Consider the following 17,220-nt stretch of genomic DNA (forward strand, 5'->3'; position numbering starts at 1 on the left):
ATAAAGTGATTTAAGTCTGTTCGTATTCACTAAGTTATACGTGTCCCCCTCCTCCGCATATGGAATAACAAAAAGACAGAATTTAAAGTAGAATAGAGATTAGACAGCCAACAAGTCTTAAACTGTCATTTAATAGAAACTGGAGTCCAGAGAAGAGTTACAGCTAATTAGTGGCAAAAACTTTCCTAGATTGGCTAACACTTCTGGGGAGGGAAACCTGGGTCCTATGTAGCCAACTTTCTCTTTTTCACACAACTATGAATATTATATGCTTGTTATAATAATTCTGGCTAAAATAACATTAAGAATTATCATCAGTTAAAATGATAAAAATATTAATAAGGGATTTAAGGAGCCAATTCTCCATGGCATTTCTACACATCTTGTGAGAGATTATCTTTTCAGGATTGTTCTCTTAGCACAAGGCCCTGGAAGCTAGAAATGGTGTCTCTCTAGAGGTCAAAAGGGGCTTCCCAGGTGGCAAAAGTGGTAGAGAATCTGCCTGCCAGTACAGGAGATGCAAGAGACATGGGTTAGAACCCCGGGTTGGAAAGATCCGCTGGAGGAAAAGATGGTAGCTGGCAACCCAATCCAATATTCTTGCCTGGAAAATTCCATGGACTGAAGAGCCTGGTGGGCTACCATCCGTGGGATTGCAAACAGCCGGACATGACTGAGCGTGCACACACCATGCCAGTCGAAGAACCTATTTGTTTGATGACCAGGATAGTAAACACAAGATGTTCCCTCTTCTTCCTGGAGACAATCCAAACAGCAAAGATAGTATCTCTCTGCAGATGAGAGGCGAGACTAATTTGCTAGTAACTCCTACAGAGATCAGGATATCCTCCTCTGCGAATTCCTCACTTGTGATCCAGACCATGGTGTGAGCATTGTTCACATGGACCCATTCCTGCACGGCACCTGTTTCTTTCTCTAAGTATATAAAATAGTTTATAATATAATGTTTAATATTGTTACAAACTCTTCATAAACAGACTTTCGTTAGCTGTATTTCTTGATTTTCACATGCTATATTTTTGCTCATCTCTGTGCAGTCATTTATTTTCCTGTTACAAATGCACTGTAAAATCTTTGTTCTTAAAAATCTTTTTCTGTATTTCATATGATTTTTAGCAGAATAGACATCCAGATATCAAATTGTTGAATCAAAGAACTACTTTTTGAGATTTTTATTTCTTGTTACCAAAGTACTTTCCAAAATGTTCAAATCAATTTATGTTCCCACTAGCCAAGTCACAATGTGTTTTCATAACTACCTTTCACTTCTTCCCCATTACTTATCATGATAGGTCTTCTGAACTTTTCATACGTCCTCAGATACTTCCAGCCTTTCTATATGTTTTTCCATCTACATAGAATGGTGCTGATGTGTACAATTCACACCCTGCAGATCCCAGCTTACATGTTATCTTCTCAAAGAATTCTTTTCCGACTCCCAAACTAACACACAATACCCTTACCTCTAATACTTTCCTTTGTGTTATTTATGCACATGTAACTGTTAAATGATTTTATTCTTGGCTTGAATTTAAGCCCAGGAAAGCAGCAATCTCATTTGGCATGTTCTTCACTGAATCCTTGGTGCTAAAACAGATCTTGACATACAGTAATTACTTTATACATATTTCTTGAATTAATTAATCTTTTTCAAATTTTATAACAATCCAGTGAAGTTTCAAGGAAGAATCACAGGCATAGGTTGAATTGATCTCCTCAACATCACCATGTGAGTTAGTAGCAAAGACATTATCACAACCCAGCTTTCCTGGCTTCTGGCAGAGATTTTAGAAAAAGTTCAATCAATGCTTCAAGAAATATTTGAATATTTTTATCATTAAAAATAACATATCTCAGGGAAATTGAGATCTCAATTAGAGATATCATAGAGATTCTTTAAATACATTACTGTCTCTGTAGAGATATATCATAATGTCTCTGATTTAATCATTTCCCAATAAATGGATTCAGTTGAACCAAATCAGGAATTATAACTGTAGAGTGAAGAACTGTTTTCCCGGTCTTCTAGGGAGCCAGAATGTTGAACTTAGCATTGTACGGGAAATGAAAATACACTTTCCTTTTGACTTTGAGACATGTCATGTGAATCATGTGCAGATGGTCTTTCTTCATTAGCTCTTGCAACTCTGCAACAAGTCTGTTGCCTACAGGTGAAGTTTTCCAAAGAAAAATTAATAAAGAAATTCAACAAGGCACAGTAATTCCTGTTTATTCCTATTTATTCAGGTTCTAAGTGACTAGAATTACGAAAGTTCAAATTATGGTAATGTGTCTGCATACTTTTATAAAGATACACAAATGATGGCTTGATATGAAAATTTTATTTTTCAAAGCAACTCTAAGCATGGCCACATTGTAGTAAAAAGGTATAATGAAACAGGACAGGTTTGAGATACTATTCAGTCTCTATCTTGTTGTTGTTCAGTCGCTCATTCATGTCCAACTCTTTGCAACCCCATGGATTGTAGCACGCCAGGCTTCCATGTCCTTCACCATCTCCTGGAGCTTGCTCAAACCCATGTCCATCGAGTTGGTGACACCATCCACCCATCTTGCGACACAGAATATGAGTCAGGGCTTGTAGTCCTGCCCATCAGGAATGGCTCTGCTGCAGTTTCAGGCAGCTGTCAGTTGTCCAGAGGATTTCAGGACTATCAGCTCCAGCTTTCTGAATCAGCTTCAAAAAGAACAGGGATCTTTGCCCTGAACCAAAGAACGAGAACACCAATTTGGTACGTGGTTCTAGAAGCAGAAGCTAGAATTGGTCCTGACTTAGTGACGGTTGAAGCAAAGACTCGTTCGTTAGATTTTAGGCTCAATATTTCCTCTTCCTTGTTTTCAACATATCATTAACTTTCCTGGTCCTCCTTCTGATTCTCTTAATTTTTCCTTCATGAACTCCTGTTCTTTAGCTTAGCCCTTACACTTTGGTAATTGTCAGGCTGTCTTCAGCCTTTTCCCTCTACTTCCTCTGTGTTCTATGGGCTTGCTTTGGGTGATCTCTACCGCTATGTCAACTCTTACTTATTTGGTGAGAATTAATAAAAACTGCATTCAGTCAACACCTAAAGTAGTCTGAATACCCTGCAGGTATTCTCATTGCCTGTCTATACCTGAGTAGAGGAGATGCCCGACAAATATCTGTATGACCTGAATGACTGAATGGCCCCTTCCTTGAGTCCTACAGCAATATATCCAGCTTATCATTAGATACCTTCATTCTGATATCCCACAGGTACTTGAAATAAATGTCTCCATTTTTTTTTTATTGTTGTTTAGTTGCAAGGTTGTGTCTGACTATTTTTTGACCCCATGGACTCCAGTGCACTGGGCTCCTCTGTCCTTGGAATTTCCCAGGCAAGAATACTGGAGTGGGTTGCCTTTTCCTTCTCCAGGGGATCTTCTTGACCCAGGACTGAGCCCTCATCTCCTGCAAGGAGGTAGATTCTTTACTGCTGAGCAACCAGGGAAGCCTCCAGTTGTCTTTACTTTCTTCCAGAAACACCTACTCTACCATCACTTCCTCTTAGTGGCTACAACACTATACCATGTTGAATAAATATGTACTAAATAAATACAGTTTTGTGGCTAAAGAAGTATTGTGCTTTTTATTTATGGACAACTGTTTATGCAGAATATCTCCTGAAGTCTGCCTACAAGTAAGGGAGCGTGGTACAAGGGAAGGAAGGGAGCACTGGAACTCAGACACGCTTTGGGAATCCGCCAAATTCTCTAGCTCAGTCACTCAAGTTGTATGACACTTGGCATGGTCCTTAATCTCTCTCTCCTAAACACTTGTTCATTTCTAAACTAAGGTGAGTAATACCAACCTTGCAGTGCAGCCGTAGGGACTAGAGAGTGAGCACATGTATGCAGTGTCTACACATAGAAGACACTCAATAACTGGTAACTGTTACCATAAAAAGCAGCTATGTACCTGTGCCTTCTGCCTCTCTCCATTTTCTCACTTTAACTCAGTTTCTCTGTTCTTCTTAGTTCACTACTAATACTCTTGTCAGTCTTCCGTATTCTACATTGTTGAGAAGACCTGTTGAAGTCACAAAACTCAGGAAGAAAAAAACGTATTAGAAATGAAAACCTAAAGCATCTAATAGCAGTGTGAATTTGCATTTCAATCATTTTTTCCCTCTAAACCCAACCTTAACTAGGTCTTGGAACAAGTCAACACCCAGGAGAGGCAAGTCTTAGAACTACTTTTGAAATTGTAGGTTCAGGTAGAATTTCTGGAGGAGAGGGTTATTGTGGGAGATCTATGAATAGGCAAAAAGCCTATGTTTACCAAAGTATGCATAATATGGTTACATGGAAATGTGCTAAAGAAGGAAGCAATTAAAATATTAAGAACAAATGATGAGATAACTAAGAAATGTATTAGAATGAAGTTACCTTGAGATACTTCAATCTTTTATAATTGAAAGATGTAATAGACAGAAAATTAAGCATGGTCCTAAGAGATGGAATCACTTTGAGTGTATATCAAAGTTCGACTAGAGAAAACACAATTTTTAATGTTTATCTCATAAAATTAAGCCATAAATTTAACCAGAAAAATGATTGCTTAAATTTTAAATGCTAATATTACATATGCTACATTCTTAGAACATAATCTAATTTTTAAAAAAAGAAAAGAAATTAAATATAACTAGTTGAAATAAGAAATGGAATCAACTAGATATTAAACCTTAGTTATAAACTTCTTAAATTACAAAGAAAAACAAGTATGTCATGTGATAACTTGTGGAATACAGTTAAAACTTACTTAAAAAAAAACAAACCTGAGCCTAATACATCTTTATTATTAAAGGAAAAAACTAAGGGTAAGGTGCTAAGTTCTCATATTAACAAATTAAGAAAAGAAAAGCAAGACAAACTCAATAAAGTAGAAACAAAAAATTATTCCAAATAAAAATGAAATTGGTTAAAAAATTAAAAAAAAATACCCAAAATTGGTTACTTGAAAGTAATATCCCAAATTTAATTTCACTGAATGCTCCATTGAATCAAAAAAATAGTAGAGAGGGTAGCAAAAGCATACAATTTTGAAAGTGATAAAACATTTTAAAACAAATAAAGCAATCATAATATTTATACAGAGTGGGAGCTGAGAAAAACATGAAAAAGAAGACTAAGAAGCAACCTTGCTTTAAAATCAATCAGTGAAACAAAACAAAATATTCTAGTATTTAGTGAACTGAATATATTCATATTTGGTGTTTAATTTGGAGGGAAAATAAGGTTTATTTTATAAACAGCACTATCATCCTTGCCTTAAATAAAAATATGATACCATATACAAAAGCAGACCTTAGGTGCTTCCAAAATACAAATTTAAAATTAAATGGCAATAATTTAAAATATTTTAATTTGGAAAACTTAAAATATTGAAATTTACAACAACTTAAAGTATTTAAAACAACTCAGGAAAGATAATTTCTACGGAAAGGATATGGTTGTCACTTTCCTATGGAAATAAAAGGAGCTACGGAAAGGATGTATATTCAAAATTTCTTATTGTGATATTGTTTTCACTCACAAAAAATAATGCTAAATAACTAGAAACAACACAAATGACCATTTAACAATAGTTAAATAGATTTGCTACATACCTTAGTATTCAATGCCTTACGTATTGAACATTCTTTGGCATTGCCTTTCTTTGGGACTGGAATAGAAACTGACATTTTCCAGTCCTGTGGCCACTGCTGAGTTCTCCAAATTTGCTGGCATATTGAGTGTAGCACTTTAACAGTATCATCTTTTATGATTTGAAATAGCTCAACTGTAATTACATCACTTCCACTAGCATCACCAACTGGACAGACATGAGTTTGAGCAAGCTTCGGAAATTGATGATGGGCAGGGAAGCTTGCTGTGCTGCAGTCCATGGGGTCACGAAGAGTTTGACATGACTGAGCCACTGAACTGAACTGAAGTACTGGTTAAAAATAAAATTCAATTGATTAAACTTGAAGACACGATCGGTGTTATTCAAGGATGTGTGTGTGCTTAGTCACTCGGTCATGTCTAACTCTTTGTGACCCCATGGACTGTAGCCAGCCAGGCTCCTCTGTCAATGGGATTCTCCAGGCAAGAATACTGGAGTGGGTTGCTTTGCTCTCCTCGAGGGGATCTTCCCAACCCAGGGACTGAACCCAAGTCTTCCACAATGCAGGCAGATTCTCTCCCCTCTGAGCCACCAGGGAAGCCCATGAATCTAATAAACAGAAGAGAGCTCTGATTAGTGCCACAAAATGGAAGGCTTTTATAAAAAAGAGGGTGGGGGCGAGGAGTTCAGTTCAGTTCGGTTCAGTCACTCTGTTGTGTCTGACTCTTTGCAACCCCATGGACTGCAGTACACCAGGCTTCCCTGTCCATCACCAACTCCCAGAGCTTGCTCAAACTCATGTTCATCAAGTCTGTGATGTCATTCAACCATCTCTGTCGTCCCCTTCTCCTCCTGCCTTCAATCTTTCCCAGCATCAGGGTCTTTTCCAGTGAGTCAATTCTTCGCATCAGGTGGTCAAAGTATTTGAGCTTCAGTTTCAACGTCAGTCCTTCCAAGGAACATTCAGAACTGATTTCCTTTAGGATGGACTGGTTGGATCTCCTTGCAGTCCAAGGGACTCTCAAGAGTCTTCTCCAGCACCCTCCAGCACCACAGTTCAAGACCATCAATTCTCGGGCGCTCAGCCTTCTTTATAGTCCAACTCTCACATCCATACATGACTACTTGAAAAACCAGAGCTTTGACTAGATGGACCTTTCTTGTCAAAGTAATGTCTCTGCTTTTTAATATGCTGTCTAGGTTGGTCATAGCTTTTCTTCCAAGCGTCTTTTAATTTCATGGCTGCAGTCACTATCTGCAGTGATTTTCAGTTCAGTTCAGTTCAGTCTCTCAGTCGTGTCTGACTCTTTGCGACCCCATGAATTGCAGCACGCCAGGCCTCCCTGTCCATCACCATCTCCCGGAGTTCACTCAGACTCACATCCATTGAGTCAGTGATGCCATCCAGCCATCTCATCCTCTGTCGTCCCTTTCTCCTCCTGCCCCCAATCCCTCCCAGCATCAAAGTCTTTTCCAATGAGTCAACTCTTCGCATGAGGTGGCCAAAGTACTGGAGTTTCAGCGTTAGCACCATTCCTTCCAAAGAAATCCCAGGGCCGATCTCCTTCAGAATGGACTGGTTGGATCTCCTTGCAGCCCCCCAAAAATAAGTCATCAGCAATAAATAATATATAAATATATAAAAGGTTGCCTCTTCTTCCTCTGAGTAGTAGACTGGAGAAGGCCCAGAATACCTCGTTGGTTCTAACCAGAAAGTTCCAAACTGGTTGATTAAGGTTTTATTTGGGAGTAAGGTCAACATCTGCTGGATCATGGAAAAAGTAAGAGAGTTCCAGAAAAACATCTATTTCTGCTTTATTGACTATGCCAAAGCCTTTGACTGTGGGAATCACAAGAAACTGTGGAAAATTCTGAAAGAGATGGGAATACCACCCTGACCTGCCTCTTGAGAAACCTGTATGCAGGTCAGGAAGCAACAGTTAGAACTGGACCTGAACAACAGACTGGTTCCAAATAGGAAAAGGAGTACGTCAAGGCTGTATATTGTCACCCTGCTTGTTTAACTTACATGCAGAGTACATCATGAGAAACGCTGGACTGGAAGAAGCACAAGCTGGAATCAAGATTGCCAGGAGAAATGTCAATAACCTCAGACATGCAGATGACACCACTCTTATGGCAGAAAGTGAAGAGGAACTAAAAAGCCTCTTGATGAAAGTGAAAGTGGAGAATGAAAAAGTTGCCTTACAGCTCAACATTCAGAAAACGAAGATCATGGCATCTGGTCCCATCACTTCATGGCAAATAGATGGGGAAACAGTGGAAACAGTGTCAGACTTTTATTTTTGGGGGCTCCAAAATCACTGCAGATGGTGATTACAGCTATGAAATTAAAAGACGCTTACTCCTTGGAAGGAAAGTTATGACCAACCTAGATAGCATATTCAAAAGCAGAGACATTACTTTGCCAACAAAGGTCCGTCTAGTCAAGGTTATGGTTTTTCCTGTGGTCATGTATGGATGTGAGTGTTGGACTGTGAAGAAAGCTGAGCACTGAAGAATTGATGCTTTTGAACTGTGGTGTTAAAGAAGACTCTTGAGAGTCCCATGGACTGCAAGGAGATCTACCAGTCCATCCTAAAGGAAATCAGTTCTGAATGTTCCTTGGAAGGACTGATGCTAAAACTGAAGCTCGAATATTTTGGCCACCTCATGCAAAGTGTTGACTCACTGGAAAAGACCCTGATGCTGGGAGGGATTGGGGGCAGGAGGAGAAAGGGACAACAGAGGATGAAATGGCTGGATGGCATCACCAACTTGATGGACATGAGTTTGGGTGAACTCCAGGAGTTGGTGATGGACAGGGAGGCCTGGCATGCTGAATTCATGGCGTCGCAAAAAGTCGGACAGGACTGAGCGACTGAACTGAACTGAACTGAAGGTCAAAACTGCAGTTAAGTTAGGTATTAAATCTAGGTTTGGTACTGTGGGTTTTTAGCACGTGTGAGGCCATTTTGAATCTGTGGACCATGTTTAGCAGTGTGTGTGTGTGTGTGTGTGTGTGCGTGTGTGTGTGTGTGTGCGTGTGTGCACTCATGCACGCAGTGGGTCATGTCAGACTCATAACAATCCTATGAACTGTAGCCTGCCAACCTCCTATGTACACGAAATTTTCCAGGCAAGAACACTGCAGGGGGTTGCCATTTTCTTCTCTAGGGGATCTTACTGACCCAGGGATCAAATCACATCTTTTGCGTCTCCCACACTGGCAGGCAGATTCTTTAGCATTGTGCCACCTGGAAAGTACCATGCAGCTATTTTCCTTAAAATGAATCCAATTTCTTGTTGTGAAGACATCTCTCTAATGTATATTTAAGAATGAAAGGATTTCATTAAGGATGGAATGAGGCTGATGAGAATGAAAGGACGAATGAAAATTATTTGACAGTGTTGTTCTAAGCATTTCACATATTAACTCGGAGCTTACTGCATCCCTGTGACGCAGGGCCTATTATTAGGTTTTGCTAACAAGGAAACCAAGTCAGAGAATATAAACAGCTTTTCTGAACATAGCAAAAAGTGATATTAAGATTCGAATCATGGCATTCTGTATCTAGAATCTGTACCGCTGAACATATGTGCCCTGCTTCTTATGCATATTTGTAAGTGACTGGGTAATTTTAGTAGACAATTCGGAAGTGTTCACACCAGGGAGGGAACAAAAGTTGCCTTTCTTGGCGGAGTATAGATGGAAAGGGGAAACATCTGTAGCAAATGGCAAAATATATTTAATGTAATTTATTGAGTTTTACTGTTTCATGTAATAAAAACACAAATATGATTAAGAAGGGATTTTAAAAAAAAAGAAGGAATAGGAACAAATGAAAATGATGATAAATTTGAGAGCTTTTTGGCTCAAGTTGTTACATTAACTGAATCTGAACTAAAGTTATTTATTTAAATATTTAACTATTTTTAAATTCTAAGAAGTACTATTAGTTTAAAAAATGAGAAATGCATAAATCAGTTTGATCTTGTCAATTAAATAAGTAAAAAGTAATAATAATGTTAGCCTATTTTCAACTTATCAAAATGAAATATTTTAAACATTCCCGAATCATTACCTGGGGTAAGTAATGTAATTCTTGGTAGCACTTTCTCAACGTGAATAAACTGATAGTCTTGACCTTTAAATCAGCCACCCTGTGTTGGTTTGGCTGTGTTCATGCCAAGACTCTCTACAGCTTGCTATTTTAGAATTTACCTTGACTTCATGTTTCCCTTTCAGCAATAACCTAGAGAAAGAAGGGGAGTCAAACTGAACTGCAAAACTTTGGAAATAAAGTGCCAAGAGGAGAAGGGGGGCGACAGAGGATGAGATGGCTGGATGGCATCACTGACTCAACGAACATGAGTTTGAACAAACTTAGGGAGATAGTGATGGACAGGGAGGCCTGGCGAGCTGCAGTCCATGGGGTCGCAGAGGTCGGACGCGCCTGAGCAACTGAACAGCAAGGCGTGGTCCTCTTGCCCCACGTGTGCTTACACCCTGACTTGCTGATAGCGTATGAAATAGTTCTAGGTCAGCGTCTACAACTTCGAAGCTAATCCACACAGGTATATAAACTTAAAATTTCAGATATTGCTGGGGCTGCAAAGTTGGGCCCTTACAAGCTATCTCTGAAAGTGAACAGCATGAGGTGCGAAATATAAACATTTATTGAATGACATGACATTTGCCCCGTGAAAATTTGAGACTGATCTAAAGGTCAAGCCTATCAGTTTCTCCAAGCTGAGAAACTGCATTCATTTCCCAAGAATCACATTACTAACTCTGGTAATGATATGGGGTTGTTTAAAATACTTCATTTTAATACGTTGAAAGGGCTTCCCTGATAGCTCAACTGGTAAAGAATCCCCTCTAATGTGGGAGACCTGGGTTCAATCCCTGGGTTGGGAAGATCCCCTGGAGAAGGGAACGGCTACCCACTCCAATATTCTGGCCTGGAGACTTCCATGGACTATACAGAGAGTCAGACACAACTGAGCGACTTTCACCATAATAAGCTGAAAAGAAGCTGACATCATAAACCTGATAAGTTGCAGAGTAAGTGGTTTCAATCAACATTTAGTAAATATTTATCGAGCATTTATTATGTCCTGGTGACACGGTGGTGAACAAGACAGACAAGGCCCAAACCTCATGGAGCTTCTGTTCCACTGGGGCAGATACACAATAAGCCAGAAAGTGCAATAAGTATAGGCATTTATCACTGTTAGGTAGAAGCAGCAATCAAACGAAGAGCTAGAGAAGGCCACGTCAGATAGCACGATTAGCGGATACCTTCCTGCGGAGATAAAATATTTATCAGTGAGAATTTCATTCAGTGAGAATGACAGGTCGTGGGGAAAGCTGAGTAAATTATTTCAGGCAGAGAGGACGATAAAGCACAAGGGTAATGGAGACAGAAAGTTTAGAAGGTTTGGGGATTAACAGAAGGCAGAGTTTCCTGACACAATTAGGGGGATGAAGGAATAAGTGGGTATACTGTACAGGATCTTATAGAATTTTATTCGAAGATGACAAAAGTAACCTATTGTGAAATATTCCACTTGTCAACATTGGGAGTACCTTGTTACGGTTTACACGTCAATAAGAAATAATGGCGCAAGTAAAACAAACTTAGTATGATGAATTGGCAGATCAGCTTGGGTGGGGGACCTGGGGGGAAAAAATGAGTCAAAGATGACACTTAAGTTCCTGGCTTTCATACATTCAAGAAATAGTGGATGAAACTAGAAGGTAAATTTGATCGACCGGGAAGAAATGATAGCCTATTGGCCCAGAGTGGTGTTGGTGGAAAAGGAGGAAAGTGGAGACATTCACTGTTTATTGGGTTGCTCTCCCTCTGTGTGACCTATAGCAGCCATCCCCAGGGGTGGGTTCCGTGGAAGACAATCTTTCCACGTGGGGGTGGTGGGGGTGGGCGGTGGTGTGGGTATGTATGTGCTGGTGTTGGGGGTGGTTTCAGGATGATTCAACCACATTACACTTACTGTGCTCTTTATTTCTATTATCAGTACATTGTGATGGATGACGAAATAGTTATACAGCTCACCACAGCGCAGAACCAGTGGGAGCCCTGAGCTGGTTTTCCTGAGCTCAGGTGCTTATGTGAGCTATGGGGAGCGGTTGTAAACTCAGAGGAAGTCCAGCTTGTTCATCTGCCATTCACTTCCTGCTGAGTGTCCTGGTCTGTGGCCTGCGGATTGTGGACCCCTGACCTATAGGATAATCCTGGTGTATCAGTAACGAGTAAAGCTTCTCAAAATTCTCATTTCAAAAACATGGCTTATTTAACATAAGGAAATAGTGAACTGAGAACAGGATCAACAGTAGAGACCAGCTCAGCAATTCTTAGTTTCACAGCTGCATCAGCACGCATTTTCAGCAGAACTTTTCTTTCTCTTTATTTTGTATCTGACTCTCATCAAAGCAGACAAAGATTCACGTGCTTAATTTCATTCTAACACTCTAACTTAAAAATGGAGGCTTTTCGTTGGTTATCAGATCTATACTCACTGGCAGTTTGACCACAGAAAAGTCACTTATCCTTTCTAAGCCCCATTTTTCTTATCTGTAAAATGGGAGTAATACTATCTGGGAGATTACTATCATATTGACACAATATGTGACTGTACTGTGCAAATAATGATGAACTATTCAAATAGAAAACATAATTGTTATTTTTCTATCCTCACCAGCTCACATTACATCAAATTCAAGATAACTTCCTTCTATTTCTATATCTTAACTAAGTAAACCTACAATATTCCTACTCCTGGAAAATGACACTGGAATGTGCTCGAGTGGATTTTTTCCATGGTTGGAGTTGTGTCCGTGGTCACATAACCACATCTCTCCTTATCCCTATTCACCTCAGGACCAAGGGCACACACTTTCAATAGTTGACAGTGAGAGAATCTCAGAATGTAAAATTATTCTGGTGAAGTTCTCAGAATGTGGTCCAAGGAGCCAGGGGATTCATGAGACTCCTTCATGGGCTGACAGGTTATTCCTTTTTCAAGTATTAAGTCTGTATATCTTCACATACTGCAACCGAAACAATGTATCATAATGAATGGAGTACAGGAACAGAAAATATAGCATTCATCAATTAAGCCAGGCATTAGAGTTTGCAAAACTGTAAAACAATGTATCTCTTCTAATTTTTTTTCATGCTACATTTTAAAGTGCTGCTTTCGTTTTACTATTATTAAATGAGTAAGTCAATTGTTATTTTTTTTTTTTTTTTACTTTCATCCTAATGGAGTAAACACTGCCAGATATAATCCATATAAAGCTCTTTGGAGTCCTCATAATCTTTAAGGATGTAAAAGGATGCCAAGAACAAAAACTCTGTGAAATATTGGCAGAGTGCAATCAACCAGCCTAGGCAGCATTATTAAGCAACCCTGTGATCTTTCCCAGATAAGCTCTCATCAATTGAGTTTTCATGCTCAGAAAGCTAATCCTGCCTCCTGTAAAGGTGTAAAACCTTCTGCCTTTCTTCTTGCTTATCTTCCTCCTTTCCTTTCTTTCATTAATTTTATGGAGAGGATGAATGAGGTGGCTAACTGACAAAAATCTTGAGATACAAAATAATAGTCCATAGAGTCCATACAGAGCATGGACTCTAGTGAAAAAGGCATTCAATCAAATGATGATCGTGAACTGTGAGCACAGGAACATAAGGTCACAGAAGAGAGAGTTTTGACATCTGCCTAGGAGACCAGAAGGAGAAGAGCAGAGGATGGCACTTGGAGCATCACAAGATCTGAGCAAATAATTCAGCTCTCTTTTGCTCTTGTGGCTCAACCTCTTATTTTAAATAGAAGTGGCCCACTGTAGCCACCAACGTGGTACTTTACTCCTCTTTCTTTTCTAGAGAGAATGTGTCACAGGCGTGCAGTTTGCTGACAGACTCCGGTTGCAGTGACTTCAGGAGCCACCTGTTTTCCAGTCCAGGACAATGGCTAAGTGCACCATGAACTGATCATCGGCCTGGGCATTTTTCCCGAGACAAGCTCCTGCATGGATGTCATCGCACAAGAGTTTCCAGACACCATCTTCTGACACCATCCAGAGTGGTATTCCCGAGTCTCTTTCTCTCAGATTGATCCTCCTTCATTTTTACAGAGGTCAGAGCTACACTGGAGTCTGAGACTTTCCCTTCCTATTCCTCTTCCCTTTCTAAGTTCTCTTTCGCAGACATTCAGTTCAGTTCAGTTCAGTTCAGTTCAGTCACTCAGTCGTGTCTGACTCTTTGCAACCCCATAAACTGCAGCACACCAGGCCTCCCTGTCCATCACCAACTCCCGGAGTTCACTCAGACTCACATCCATTGAGTCAGTGATACACCAGCCATCTCATCCTCTGTTGTCCCCTTCTCCTCCTGCCCTCAATCCCTCCCAGCATCAGGGTCTTTTCCAATGAGTCAACTCTTCACATCAGATGGCCAAAGTATTGGAGTTTCAGCTTCAGCATCAGTCCTTCCAAAGAACACCCAGGGCTGATCTTTTTAGAATGGACTGGTTGGATCTCCTTGCAGTCCAAGGGACTCTCAAGAGTCTTCTCCAACACCACAGATCAAAAGCATCAATTCTTCGCGCTCAACTTTCTTCACAGTCCAACTCTCACATCCATACATGACCCCTGGAAAAACCATAGCCTTGACTAGACGGACCTTTGTTGGCAATGTCTCTGCTTCTGCATATGCTATCTAGGTTGGTCATAACTTTCTTTCCAAGGAGTAAGCGTCTTTTAACTTCATGGCTGCAGTCACCATCTACAGTGATTTTGGAGTCCCCTGCCAAAAAGTCTGACACTGTTTCCACTGTTTCCCCATCTGATTGCCATGAAGTGATGGGACCAGATACCACGATCTTCGTTTTCTGAATGTTGAGCTTTAAGCCAACTTTTTCACTCTCCTCTTTCACTTTCATCAAGAGGCTTTTGAGTTCCTCTTCACTTTCTGCCATAAGAGTGATGTCATCTGCATATCTGAGGTTATTGATATTTCTCTCGGCAATCTTGATTCCAGCTTGTGCTTCTTCCAGTCCAGCATTTCTCATGATGTACTCTGCATGTAAGTTAAATAAGCAGGGTGACAATATACAGCCTTGATGTACTCCTTTTCCTATTTGGAACCAGTCTGTTGTTCCAGGTCCAGTTCTAACTGTTGCTTCCTGACCTGCATACAGGTTTCTCAAGGGGCAGGTCAGGTGGTGTGGTATTCCCATCTCTTTCAGAATTTTCCACAGTTTCTTATGATCCACACAGTCAAAGGCTTTGGCATAGTCAATAAAGCAGAAATAGATGTTTGCTGGAACTCCATTGCTTTTTCAATGATCCAGTGGATGTTGGCAATTTGATCTCTTGTTCCTCTGCCTTTTCTAAAACCAGCTTGAACATCTGGAAGTTCCCAGGCATTACCCCCTAGTAAATTATCTGAACCTCAGTTCTGTCTCCAGTGAAATTGAAATCATATAATATCTTGCTCACACAATTGTGTAATAATTAAATGAGATGAGATATGTGAATTACCTTGATAAAATGTAAAGTCCTAAATGGACTTACCTGGTGACTCAGAGAGTAAACAACCTGCCTGCAATGGCGGAGACCCGGTTTGATTCCTGGGTTGGGAAGATCCCCTGGGGAAGGAAATGGCAACCCACTCCAGTATCCTTGCCTGGAAAATCCCATGGATACAGAGGAGCCTGGCAGGCTACAGTCCATGGGGTCTCAATGAATCAGACATGACTCAGTGAGAAACACACTAAAGTGGTGAATAAATGAAATTATTATGGTTGCTACTCTGACTACCAATGCCAGATATGTAGGATGCCAAATGGTATTCTATGTTGAATGTCAAATTCTTTCTCTATTTCTTTGATACTTCTTTGTTTCAATATGCATTCCTGAACAGTGACTTTCAAACTTATTCTCAAGGAATACAGGAATCAAGATGCTCTTTGCCAAATACATGAAATATAGCTATATTTATGTCCATGATACTATTCATTCATTCAAAAAATATGTGAGTACTGTGTGCCAGAATTATTGAGGGTGCTAGGATTATAGCAGAGAAACAGGATTTGGAGTCTACTGTCTAATAAAGATAGTTTTCTAGTAGTAATATACACAGTAATAAATGTAGTTAGTTATCTGTAGAATCTGTATTAACTCATTCAGTCTTCTCAAAGCTAGATGAGGTAGTCATAGGTCTACACCAATTATGCACAAGTTATAGATGAGAAAACCAAGGCACAAAAAGAAGTCAAATAACTTCCTCAAGATCAAAATATTAATAGTTGGTGAATAGCAGAACCATGCTTCAAACTTAGGCAGTGTGATACAAGTTCTTGTTCACCTCTAAGCCATCTCTGAGAATCTAGGTGATTCTCCAGCTGCAGCTATCCGAGGATCCTTTGAAAGGGTTAAAACATAACCCTAGTGGGGAACTGATTCAGTAGCTAAGGCTGGGAGTCAAGAATCTACATTTCTAGCAAATTCCAAAGAGATGCATATGCACCTGGTCATTTTCATCCAGCAGTTAGAGAATTACTGCCAAGTAATGCTGTGCTGTGCTTAGTCGCTCAGCCATGTCCCACTCTCTGCAACCCCATGGACTGTAGCCTGCCAAGCTCCTCTGTCCATGGGATTCTCCAGGCCAGAATACTGGAGTAGATTGCCATGCCTTCCTCCAGGGGATCGTCCCAACCCAGGGATCCAACCCGTCTCCTGCATTACAGGTGGATTCTTTACCATCTGAGTCACCAGGGAGGTCTAATAAGCAATGCCACTTCTTTATAAACTTAGTTAAAATGATCTGAGCCTAGTACCAAACTGTGGTTTGCACATAAATTGACTTTTACTTCATATCATTTGAAATATACTAAATTTTCAGGAATGCAACTTTTAGATAAATCAATAGGACTTTGTCTGCTGGGAACTTGACCAAGTTTTCCAGCATGACATCTGATAAGGCAACTGTGCCATTCATTCAAGATACTGTCACCTTTGGATCATTTCTCAATAGTAAAATACATCCACTAGACTAAGGGGTATTTGAGTTATCAACTCATTGAAATAATTTCTATTCTTAGAAAAAAGGTACCCGTCAATTTTACAGTTCTACATAGAGACATAAAATGCAAGTATCTGAATATCTCATTCTATTCTCCAGTACATTCATACATGAGTATTTTAGGTAATGAAATACAGGTGTTTCTATTAAATGTTATCTAAAATCTTTTCCTCAATATTTACACCTTTTCCCCTTACTTTCTGTGGTCATATCAATGAGATTTTTTTCCTGTTTTCATTTTAATTTTTTAAAATATCTTTTTTGTCTTTTGTATTATTACTTTTCAAATAAGCTTATATATGAAGTGCATTTCAAATTACCAAAAGGTCTCTATAAAATATTTGTTATAAAAATAAAACTTTGCATCTGATCAATTTGAGAATCACTAGTTTTTCTCCCTGCTAATGGAGAGAGGACTAGTTTGAGAATTATTAGATTAGT

At 39.6% G+C, this 17,220-nt stretch overlaps 1 long non-coding RNA gene across 1 annotated transcript; it reads right to left on the minus strand.

Moving 5' to 3' along the window:
* On the minus strand, positions 2,252-5,753 carry LOC108634252. The gene is made up of 3 exons (XR_001917528.1): positions 5,670-5,753; positions 3,980-4,550; positions 2,252-2,745 (listed from the first exon to the last, which is right to left on the minus strand). It is a non-coding gene; the product is annotated as an uncharacterized LOC108634252 (long non-coding RNA).

The sequence above is a fragment of the Capra hircus genome, chromosome 29 (genome assembly GCF_001704415.2).
Source record: "Capra hircus breed San Clemente chromosome 29, ASM170441v1, whole genome shotgun sequence".
NCBI lineage: Eukaryota > Metazoa > Chordata > Mammalia > Artiodactyla > Bovidae > Capra > Capra hircus.